Source organism: Pleurodeles waltl, chromosome 12 (genome assembly GCF_031143425.1).
Source record: "Pleurodeles waltl isolate 20211129_DDA chromosome 12, aPleWal1.hap1.20221129, whole genome shotgun sequence".
Taxonomy (NCBI): domain Eukaryota; kingdom Metazoa; phylum Chordata; class Amphibia; order Caudata; family Salamandridae; genus Pleurodeles; species Pleurodeles waltl.
In genome coordinates this window covers 124,612,603-124,625,227 of record NC_090451.1, presented here as the reverse complement: position 1 = coordinate 124,625,227, position 12,625 = coordinate 124,612,603, and the positions used below count along the sequence as shown (strand labels likewise).

Here is a 12,625-nt window from a genome sequence, read left to right as displayed (position 1 = left end):
AGTAGTCTCAAGCACTTATCCCACCACTGCACAACCAATGTAGGAGGCTGGACTGGCTTGTAGTGAGTACCAAGGGGTACTTGCACCTTGCACCAGGCCCAGTTATCCCTTATTAGTGTATAGGGTGTCTAGCAGCTTAGGCTGATAGATAATGGTAGCTTAGCAGAGCAGCTTAGGCTGAACTAGGAGACGTGTGAAGCTACTACAGTACCACTTAGTGTCATATGCACAATATCATAAGAAAACACAATACACAGTTATACTAAAAATAAAGGTACTTTATTTTTATGACAATATGCCAAAGTATCTTAGAGTGTACCCTCAGTGAGAGGATAGGAAATATACACAAGATATATATACACAATAGCAAAAATATGCAGTATAGTCTTAGAAAACAGTGCAAACAATGTATAGTTACAATAGGATGCAATGGGGAAACATAGGGATAGGGGCAACACAAACCATATACTCCAAAAGTGGAATGCGAACCACGAATGGACCCCAAACCTATGTGACCTTGTAGAGGGTCGCTGGGACTATTAGACAATAGTGAGAGTTAGCAAAAGTTTTATAAGTCTCACTGCATGCACCACCACTGAGTGAGATAGCTGAATGGTTGTTCATCTGCCGCTGTGAGCAGCCATAGCCACGTGTAAGAGGGTCCAAACCCTTTAATAAAACAAGAACATAACACCCATGATTCTAAAGTAAAGGTGTGCTTTATAAAAAGGAAAACATACAAATACATTTCACCACCAGTGCAAGAAGAAAAGAAAAAAAAAAGAACATTCTGAAAACGCGAGCTGAGGCAATAGAAAAATATAATGCGCTGCTACTAATATCAGTGTCCAGAAGGGACTGAAATTTAAAATGTCAACATTTGAGTGTGAATGCCGTGTGTTTAGAAACGAACGTGCCATCATCTGTTCATTTTTTTTTAGGAAAGACAAACAAAAGGTTTCTGAAAACACGAGTCGAGGGAACCAAATGCTGTGTGTGTTGCTAAACTAAAATTGCCAATAAAACACATTTGACGGACAGAATGCGGAACCAATCTAACATTCACCCCCCAGTCACTGATCTGGGTTAGATCCATCAATTCTTTTGCTCACCATGCCACCCCAGTTTGGACCTAGCCATATGCAAATCAGTCTGGACCCTGTTCCTGGCTGAGGAGGGGTGATACCCCGAAACTGGTCCCAGGATGCTTGTTTCCAGTCCAGGGAAGACCTGGCCTGGCAGTTCGGGCTGGACTGTTTCCTGGGGAACACGGTCAAGACTGATTTCCATATGGCTGGGTCTAAACTGGGGTGGCATGGCCATCTCCCTATGTATGAGCCGGCCCTGTTTGTATTAAAGAACTGTTAGCTTCTCTTACTGTTGTGTTATCAGTGAACCCTTGTGAACAGGCGTTGAGCTGCAGCCTAGAGCACATTATGGTGTATTTACTGCAAACATCTCGTGCTCTTTGATCGTTTCTTAACGCCCTTCTACTGCTTCTCAGTTTAGTAAACAAAAGGCATTACTCTTACTCCATACAATTGTACTCTGTGGGCACAACTGTTCCTGCAGCAAGCTGCACGTTTAGAAATGGTGCTTGTTCAGGGAAAAATAAAAGTAACTTGAAAATATGTACAAAGAAAAATAACAACTGAAGAGCGCAAATATTTAACCATGAACCCCGATTAGATTAAAATGAAAAATTATAGGAAGAGAAAACTCTAGCAGAGGATGGTTTCGATCCATCGACCTCTGGGTTATGGGCCCAGCACGCTTCCGCTGCGCCACTCTGCTGCTCTCTGGTTACGGCGTCAGGTCTGCTATATCATGCTGCGCGCAGCGGTGACTGCGTAGGGACGCTGAGATTAGCCAATCAGAAAACAGCGACTCATGACACTCCAAACACTTGCCAGGGCAGAGATTTACCGCTAGAAATGCTACATTGGATTATCTCCTCCCTTCTCCTTTGCGGAAACATGGTAGAACCGATGAGTGTGAGAAATGGGAAAAGAAGACGAATTCACACACTCGCTTCCCTTGTGCCACATTTAGGAAATGTCTTGCCGACTCGCACTGTCAGTGGACAGACGTTTGCCACTTTCAAAATACAGATCCCCCTTTTATTTCCTTTTCCCATCATCCAGGCTGAAGATGCTGGTCTTTGAGTACGTCCTGGAACCCACGATCGCTGCCAAGATCCAAAGGAAGCTCCGGGGCACTTAGTAAAGTCAAAGATTTTTTTTTCCTGCGGAAATTGCAAAAAAAAAAAAAAAAAAAAAAGAACAACCCCCATTATTCCAGTGAATTTCGCCGCCAACGAACCTAACTGGAGTGTTAACTTGTGCTCGGTTGCAGGAGCCTGAGCCCATTGAGTTGTCTGCCCCAAAGAACAACTCGGACTTTAGTACCAGATGTTGCTCGCATCTTGAGTCATATTGTAGTTCGACACCTTTACTGTGGAATTACATTTTGTATTTTATCTTTAAAGTGATACCGACGCCTGGACGTGGATCGCCAGTGCATGTATTTACTTCTGGCAAACTTAGCCTTGGACAAAGCCACCAAGTGCCCCCTAAAGACAACCTTTGTTGCTTGACCACAGCTGCGGCTTACTGTCGATGTCTCCTACATCACAAACCCTCGGCCCAGAGATGGAACATTCTGACTTCCACGGGATGCAAGTGGGGAGTGATAGAAGTAGACGGGATTGAAATTAGAGCCTGTGTCTTCTCAGTAAACGGCACCATGGGAAACAGCACCCCTGGAAGTGACATAACAACACCTCGCACATCATATGTATCACTTAGGAAGCCACTGGGCAGCTAGAGAACGTGCTTAAAGGTTGAGGGCACGTCACCCCTAGAATTTAAGTTTCCCAGCTCCATGCATGAAGGTTTCACCCACTTAAGTCTTTTTCCTTTCTATTTTGGGGTGTTTATATATGGTTATCCAATTTTAAGTTCAGGATTACAGTACCAGAATTCTAAGAAAAAACACCTTGACTGGCTATAAAGGCAGTACGTCATCAACTAATTGTAGGAACAAGTATCTATGGCCCTGGTGTAGGAATGGGAAAGCAGAGCCAATCACCAGTGCTGTCTGGTGTGTTCCGTGTATGCATTCATGTGAAGGTAAAAAGTGACACACGGAATCCAGTGTGATGTTTTTTCCACCGCTAGTGCAAGGAGGGTAGAATCTGGGGCAGGTTAGGTTTGGAATGAGCGTCCTTGAACTTCACTTGAAAAAAATGAAATATTTAAATGTTATCAATTTAAAGAAGAGATGTATAAATCAGGTGACCTAGGGTAACTCCAATTTGAAGACAGCTATGAAATTTGTAGCTGTGTTTTAGTACATGAATTTAACACAGAGTGCTGAGTTTGACTTTATTGACCACTTGGCACTTGGAAGTCTGTCTGAATAACTACAACTGCATTATGAGATATTAAGAGACTTCCTGGATATGCACTGGCTGCCCAGGAGCACACAGGGAGCTTGCTTCCATATGGGGAGGCTTTCCCATCCCTTGACGAAGTCCCAGTTGTGGAGGGTGGTTCCTAGATGAGGTTTGGAGGATACATGGGTTAGGCAGAACTGGCCATCTCAGCTGAGGGACGTTGTGTCGTACCATTGGGAAGTTTCTCAGCAAGTTCAGATCTTTTAATGGAACAGTGCTGGAAGTTCAGGACAGTTGAAACTGCTTAAAATTATTGTAACAGCACTTTGCATTAGCAGTTTCCAAATTCTATACTAGGTTGCAGCACTTTTAGTGGGACAGTAAAGGCACTTTTCAACCTCCTAGCAGGGCTGCTGCACTTTTTGTAGAATTCTAACAACACTTTTTAAAAGTCCCTACTTTATTATATAGTTTGTGAGACTTTACCCTGTGCCTGCAGTTGTTCTACAAAAACCAGAAAAAAATCCACTCCACCTTACACTGGTGACCTTCCCAGCCCCTTCAGAATTCTCTGGTTGTCTGTTTACTCCTCTGTAGGATGGTGTATAACACTAAACCCTGAAACCCCATGACTAAAACTACCGCAAAGCCCCACCTCGCCCCGAAAACCTAAAACTACCCGACCCCCCACCTCCACCCCTAAAACTTAAACTACCCCAGCACCTCATCCACACCCCTAAAACTACCCCGACCCCCAACCCCGCCCCTAAAACGACCCCAACCCCCCACTCCTGCCCCTAAAACTAACCCACCCCAATAAACTACAATTACCCCAACCCCCCACCCCTGCCCTTAAAACTACCTGCCCCCCACACACCCTAAAACCTAAAAATACCCCAACCCCCCCCCGCGCTTAAAAACTAAAATTACCACAACCCCCCACCCTGCCCCTAAAACTACCCCAACCCCCACATCTGCCATTATAACCTAAAATTACCTCGACCCCACCCTTAAAAAACTAAAACTACCATGACCCCCATCTCTTACCCCTAAAACTACCCCCCAACCCTACCCAGTCCCACTTACCTAACCACATCTTCTCCGATCCGGAGTCTGTTTTCCTCTGACTTAACAGCGCATGTTCGTTGTCCTGGACATGTGTGGTTAAGGCAGAGGAAAGCAGGGTCGTTGATCATGAAAGTGTTGTTCCGCTTTGTGGATCACGACCTTCGTTGTTAGGAGTAGTGGTTTAGGCTGCTTCCCCTACACCCCAACTGCTTCCCGCCTAAAAAGCAAATTAAGGGGCAATGGAAAACAGATAAAAATATCCGCTTGTTTCTCACAGTGCAGCTGGTGTAAACATCGTAGTGTCCTCCTTTCTGAGGTGTGATTCCAGTTTCCTGTTGTATGAGCCTTTGTTACTGTTTCCTCTTGTCTGGGATGGGTTTTCTTGTGTGAGCCTTTTGTTACAGTTTCCTCTAGTCTGAGATGTTGGTGCAGTTCCTTTCCCTGGTGTTTACTTTGCTACAGTTTGCTGTTGCCTGAGGATTCGTTACTTTCTTCTTTGTTGGACTTTGTTACAGTTTTCTGTGCCTTGAGTCTTTGTTACAGTTTCTTCTTATTCTAAAGGTTGATACAGTTTCTTGTGGGACGCTTTGTTACAGTTTCCTCTAGCTGAAACGTTGTTGCAGTTTTCTACTTTCCAACAGTGTTGCAGTTTTATCTTGTCTCAGATGTTGTTACAGTTCCATTAACCTTGATACTTTGATGCAGTATTCCACTATCCGACACATTGTTGCTGTTTCTTTTTGTCTGAGGTTCTGTTGCGGTTCCCTCTCCCCAGACACATTGTCCGATTTTTCTCAAGAAAGTGACACTGTTGCAGGGTTTCCTTATCCAAAGCTGGTCCAGGAACGAAGAATTAGTCCGAAAACTAACCTAAAACGTTGTGTTAGTAAAAGAGAGATAATGAAGGGCGAGCCGAGCAGCGTGAGCTGGAGATATTGAGTATACATGAACGAGGCAGCAGAGGGGAGAGAGCGGCCACTGGAATGGAAGAAACATGTGATGAACCCGTTCATCTTACTCTGTTTTACTAACACTGTGTTCTAAATCTCATCTTACATATCCACTGTACCCAACGACGACATTAGCTCAGGAATATACTTTTCAAATAGTGTAGAAAGCAGTGAACATCCGTCTCTGTGGCGCAATCGGTTAGCGCGTTCGGCTGTTAACCGAAAGGTTGGTGGTTCAAGCCCACCCAGGGACGTGCAATTTTATTTCCTGTTATTTATTTATTAGCGTAATCGGCGAAAATGCCAAAATCGGCATAACAAAGGAGTGCACAGTAAGTTTCTCACTCATTTTAACTGTCAGCCTTGAGAACCTTTTTAGACACGTGAAACGCTTGCACTGTTTCCTTTGCCAGTTAAGAATGGTATGTTGCAGTTGCTGGTGGCAGAGTGCCCAGCACACACCTGGCAAACAGACGTGTGATGCAATACTGCAGCAATACTCCACAAGCACAGGAAGGCGCATGCGCCACGACAATGAGCAGTGAGCAGGCCATTACAATTAGTGAAAGTGGGGCTGACAACCTTGTTCAAGGTACCCAAAAGCGGAAATAAATTGCTATATATTTATGTATATATTTGTTTTTTTGTTGTTATATATAGCGCAAACTTGACCCGAAGATATTAGAGCACTTTATATGAGTACCAATTACATTATATGACATGGGATTCTGTAATCCCTTTATCCTTTGCCTTTCTCTAATGTCTTTCTAATGGGCGACTTGTGACGTGAAGAAAAGATGGCAGAATTAAAGTTTTTGAGTTATCACCATTAAGTACTGACGTCACAACGCCACAGAGCCAGCAGCCAAGGTGAAAGGCAGCCCTGGTCATGGAGCATAACTGTAACAGCTGTTTAAGGCAAGTAAAAAGAGAGGGTTGATCATCTTTTGCTCATTGTCTTAGCTTACATTGACAAACAGAGAGAACGTTTATTTTACGCACTCCTTAAATAGTTGGAGAAAAGCTAGAATCTTTCTGCATGTTTCTACACACTATGAGCTACTGCAGCTTTAAAAAATAAATAAAAAATACGACATGTATTGATTGGACTGTTTCTAATATCTGTTCAAAACAAATATCTAACAGGTGTTTAATGTGCTTATTTTTGCACAACAGATTTTATTGTTATTCTTAATGTTTCCAAACATGTTCACTCTTTCATATAAAGGAGCTGCGCACCAAAGTTTAAAGTCATTTGTTGGGAAATGTGATGGTACAAACATGTATTATATGGGATAAAGTACCTGCTGGAGCACATTATAAGGATAGGGCATGTCACTGTGGAGTTCCATAACTTTATAAAAGTATAAAAGAACTTGCCCTTTGGCCTCGTTCCTCTATGTTGTCAGAGACCTGCAATTTGCTTATAATGTACAGCAGGGGGTACTTTAACCCTTATATACAAGGGCACATTCATTTTTTTTTTCATCATGACAATTTAAAATTATCTGTCCAGAATCATATGATGTTGAGCCAAAGTTGAGATTGATTCTCCAGTTCCAAAGTGGACAGCTCTGGCCACAGCACCACATCCTCTCCTCTAAGGTGTAAGGTACGGATGGACTTACCTTTTCCGCTTCTCCTTTGAACTGGGTGACAACTGATGTGGTCACTGAGGTTGCCGGGACAGCTTGCCTGCTCCGCCTTACCTTCATGAAGCTGGAATCTGCAAGATGCAAGTAGGACAGTAGAAGAAGGCCCAGGGGTCTGATTCAGCAGGTTGGAGCCACCCACAATGGAGCAGTGTTTGCCACAGGGCCCAGAGGATCAAGAACTCTTCCCACCTTGATTTGGCACCCTTTCTGAATCTGTGAAGAGATGCTGCATATCTATACAGTGACCAGCACCTACTTGATGAACCTCTCTTCCCTTTTTGTCTTGCTTACATTGTGTATTTTTTGTGGGACACAGGGAGTGGGTTATAAGTGAGGAAATGGGGAAATGCTATTGCATTCTATTCTTTTAATGTCTGGCTAGGGCCTGTGTAGGGTAAGACATGAATGGTAACACTTGCTGAGCTGGTGATGAAGAGGGTAGATGATTTCCGTCCAGTGACCGCTGAGTCTGGTAAGGGGGGTTACTCTTGCCCCATATTCAGAGATGTCATAGACCTCTCTTTGTCTCTGGAAGTGACATTTGAGGGGGGACCTCCTGTCTCTCTCCTGCTCACCTTTATTGTTATGGATGTGGCAATTGGTAGGAGACCCTCTGTCTCTGTCCTGGACAACTTTATTATCTTTGTTTTTCCTTATGATTCAGCTTGGGCTTTGTTACTCAGGGAGTTTGGGGATCAGCTAAGTCTTACAGATTTCAGCTCAATTTCTCTACACCAACTTCTCTGCTCTTTATCTCAAACAGGCTTGATGGTTAAGATAATTATCCTCAATGTAAAAGGTCTTAATGCACCTAATAAACAAGAGTCTGTTTGGAAACATATTAGAGATTTGGCCCAGACTTAACATGTTTTCAAGAAGCACACCTTTTGCTGAAGGACCAGGAGGGAGACTATGAAACAAAGCTTACTAACTATACACCACCCATCCAGCGCATGGAATAACAGTCATGCCCAAAACCAGGATGGTTGATGTCGGAATGACTTCAGCCTCTGACTCTGCATTGGCAGTGTTTTAGGTAGATGGGGTGTCTGTGCAGCAGAGGGGGCTTGGTGTCTTTTCCCCTCACTATTAGGTGAAGAACAGATTGACATATATTTTGAAATTAATGAGAGTGAGAAGATATTGCCTGGTGGGGTTTTGAATGCCTTCAAGGCAGTGGTCAGGGGTTCATTCCATATCTGCTGCTGTGGAAAATCTATGCCTTTACAAGTTGGAGGCCGACAAACCGGAACAGGAGATTACAGATTTGGAATGTGGCACATGACTAACAAGATGGAGCTTGCTCTTCTCCATCTTAAAAAGCACTCCAATATCTCTGGGGACAAAGTTCATACTCACTTCACTAACATATTAAGGTCCAAACAGCAGAAATAATATATTGAGGAGATCCCTTAGCAATGAGGCTATTCGTACTGAAAATTTAGACAAATCAAAATATTTTTTTCACCTCTAATCTGCTCTCTAAGCAGGAGAATCAAGCTCTCTGCAAGAGCAGGAGAGCTTCTTAGATAGGATTAGGGTTCCCAAGGTAATGGGTTACTGGTGTGAATCTCTGGAACAGCCATTCCAACCCAAAGAAGTAAAACAGGCATTGAAATCTTATAAGTTAGGAAAAGCCTCTGTGCCAGATTGTTGTATGCTTCAATGGTATAAGACATTTGCATCTCAGTTGGCTTCCAAATTAGTCTCCCTCTTCAATCATTTGGCTGGAGTGGGCTCAATAACGCCTACCATGAGGAAAACCCTTATCGCAGTCCTCCTGAAGGCTGGCAAAGACCCTAAGCTCTGAAAATCTTATCGCCCCTTTACATTCCTTACTATAGATGCAAAGTTGTATGTTAAAACTCTAGCTACTCACCTCGTGGATTTACCTCTGTCTTTGGTACATTCTGATTAGAGTGCCTTTGTTAAGCAGCACCAGACTTATGACAATTTTCTTGCCACAGTCCACCTGGTTGGAAATGCACGCTTAAAGAAAATGCTGGCAGTAGTTCTCTCTTTGGATGCTGAAAAGGTGTTTGACCTGGTGGGCTGGTCCTTTCTGTGCCTCACCTATTTTCTTGAGAATGATCTTCTCCAACTATGCACAGCTGATGGCAAGGATAACTCTGATGGACAGATTTCTGTGCTGTTTGTGCTACATAGGAGCACAAGACAGGGGTAGCCTTTAGCTCTACTACTATTCACTCTCTTTATCAAGCCATTGGACTGTTTGATAACACAAACTGATTTGGTGACTAACTGGTATAACGTTTGAGGTGCAGGAATATAACATTTTGGTCTATGCAAATGATGTGTTGTTATTTCTGGGGTCACCTGACTAACTCCTCCCGGCAGTTTTAGCTCTGCTCGAGTCTTTCAAAGAAGCTTCCAGGTATGAAATAAACAATGACAAATCCAAGGTGCTCATTCTCATTTTGCCTACTATAGAAGTGACAATTCGGAAAGCTTACTTTCCTTTGAAGTGGGCTAAAAAGTCCACTAAATATATTGTCATTTATAATAACTACCCCCCATGGAGATTTGTTTTCTATTATCTTCCCTCCACTACTGGTGGGTATACAAAAGGACTTAAGCCAATGAGGGAGTCATCTCCTCTACTGGGCTGGCAGTATCAATACAATCAAAATGTCTATTCTACCACGGTTGCTATATATGTTCCCAGTTCAATCTATTTGTCTTGACAGGGCATACTTAAAACACATTCAACAGCAACCGCTACACTTTATATGGAAGGGCAGAACACCTAGGATTTTTCAAAATCTACTGATTTAGCTTTAGGAGGCAGGAGGGATGGCAACACCAATCACCCTTCAATGTTACCCTGCTGCTCGTCTGACAATTGTAACAGAATGTTCCATGCTCAACTTCATACCTTAACCTGCTTTCAAAAGCCTCAGAGCCATGCTGATGCCTTTCTCATTACCCCTGTGAGCGCCACGCTGCGAGCTTGGGATAACTGTGTTTTGCTACACAGGATGACAACGTATCCATTCTTGTATACTCCGATCCTCCATCAACATGCCAACACCTACCTTTGAAAGTATAGCTTTGAGACTTTGAAGGGACAGGGTGTCGTACGATTTCTGATATGCTTCATTAGACAGTCACCAAGACCTTATTGCAGTGTTAAGTGATTTCGACGTTCCAGAGACTGAGCGCCTTCGTTATGCTCACACTCCGCATTTGATCTCTAACCTTATCATTCATGCCATGGCCACTAGGGACAAAACCATATTTAAGAAAGTATTCTCCGTGCTTGTGGGCAATGAGCTCAAGAGGCACAACATCCACCCTCTACAAGCTGCCTTTAGTGCATGACATCCCTGATGACTGGAAACACAACAAGGAATGGGATGAGCCCCCTTAAGTAGATGCTTAGGAAAGAATAAAATGTGAGGAAATCTCACCACCACAGATATCAGTAGAGAGTGTTGATCACCGGCAGCGGGCCAATGTGACCTTCAACACTTGACTGGTGTACCTCGCACGCACAGTGCAGCGACGAGGTAGGCCGGGCCGAACTCTTCTTTCCCCAGCGCTAAGCACTGAAGATTATATGTGAACGTTGCAGCGTGCCCCTTCCAACGCCGGTTTTGCTTGAAGCAGACAGAATTGACTGCGGTGTCCTGATCCCGCTTCATTACCACTGTAGCCTTTGTGCTATGGGGCTGCGATGGGACACACATAGACACAACACCTCATAGTGTACCAGAGGAACTGCTGGGTCACAGACCTCGTCATTATTTATTAACTCGGACCGAAGCCGGCCCCCCAAGACCTCGCGGGGCAACAAAGTATTGTATAGCCTGCATGGCTCTCTACATAGTGGCCATGAGTTTAAGGACGCTGGAGATGTGGTGTTTATTTGAAAGCATATTAATAACCTTTTGTTCTGTGACTGGTTATTGTTTTTTAGGATAATATTGATAAGTCAGCATTTTTGTGGCTGTATAAAAGGTTGGTTGCCAGCAGTCATTTGAGATCATTTTTCAGCTCTATGCAGGTGACTGGTCTCCTGGCTGTTGTGATTAATCCTGCGTTTGCCTTGCCAGAGAATTCTTGTCTCTCTTTAGTCCAGTTTCCTATTATCGGGCCCCGGGTCCGCCAGGTCCTCCACCCGTCGCGGCCCATGGAGCGCCCCTGACCCCGTCCCGGCCCCGGCCACCACAGGGAGGTAGGGGAAAACCAGGGCGGGGGCCAGGGAATCGCGCCGCTGCTGGTCCGGGCCTACCTCAGTCTCCTCCGCCCCGGCTGCGGCCAGCACCTCTTCCGCCTTGGGGTCCGTGGCCCCGCCTCCAGGCCACCCAGGCCGCCGCCTCCGCTCTACCGCAGCTGGACGCACCTCAAGTCCGTTTCCCAGCCGCCATCTTGACCTGGGGAGCAGCGGCAAAACTCCAATCCACCGAATCCTCAGTCTCACGGGGCCGAGAGGGCCCGAAACTCGCCACACGGGACGGGGCAGGATAAAATAACTCAGTTGAAGCATTCACGATGCTGATGTGCACAGATAATGATTTTATGAGAGGTGGATGACGGAGGGGTCCTGAGCACAACGAAAATGCGACCGCCATCTTGACGCCTTGGCCACGCCCCCTGGCTCACCAATATTAATGACGTCCAGTCTGTATAATGATGTGAGTGCAGCTTGGGATATTGTTTTCACTTCACAATGCCAACCAGTTTGGATTTGAAAATCAAAGGTACTCGTTGTCGGGGGACAGCAGATACACAATTAAATACCGAAAACGTGTTTTTAGCTTTCAAGGAGGATTATGGTTTACCTGTGACAACTATAAAAACAGAATTAACAGGGTGAGTGGACAGCAAATGTTTGTTAATTTCAAAACAGTATGTTTTATTCGTCTAGCATAAACATTTTTTATTTTTTTAAATGGCACTGCAGAGATTCGAACTCAGGATCTCCTATTTACTAGGCTGGCACTTTAACCAACTAAGCCACAGCACCATGTGCATAAGTGTTCTCGTACAGTAATTACAGTGTAAGTCTCAAAGGCACATAGTATTTATACTTTTGCTATTTTGTTTTACCTACTAACAAAAAAGAAGACGGAGAAGAAATCCTGATAATGGAATGGAAAAAAATACAAAATAGGTCATGAAAAATGCATATCACTATACGTACCTATATGCTCTTATTTTGTAATGTTTTCAAATGTGTGAACGCCATGCAGGGGTAGACGAAGTGCTCAAACTTACATTAAACACAACAATATTAAAGTGCAATGATAAAGGTTACCAATCAGTGCTTTAAATGGAAAAATAGAAGTGCAGGTACTCTTTAATAGAGTACCTACTTGTTTCTGAGAAGTGCCGGTACGCTCCAATTAAAAGTATTACGTTTTTCTTGAGATATGTCGGTACTCTCCCTCTCAAAATAAAAAAGTGCTGGTACTCAGTACAAGAGAGAACCGGCCCATTTAAAGCACTGTTACCAATTTAATCAATATAATTAAACTAAGGCTTACATCACCCATGCTCTCCTTCCTACACCTCTCGTGACCTCTGGCCAC

The 12,625-nt window shown here is 44.0% G+C and overlaps 1 non-coding gene across 1 annotated transcript; it reads left to right on the top strand.

Annotated features, from left to right (window-relative positions):
• Window positions 1-5,595: 5,595 nt before the first annotated feature.
• On the top strand, window positions 5,596-5,669 carry TRNAN-GUU (transfer RNA asparagine (anticodon GUU)). Its single transcript has one exon. It is a non-coding gene; the product is annotated as a tRNA-Asn (tRNA).
• Window positions 5,670-12,625: the final 6,956 nt, after the last annotated feature.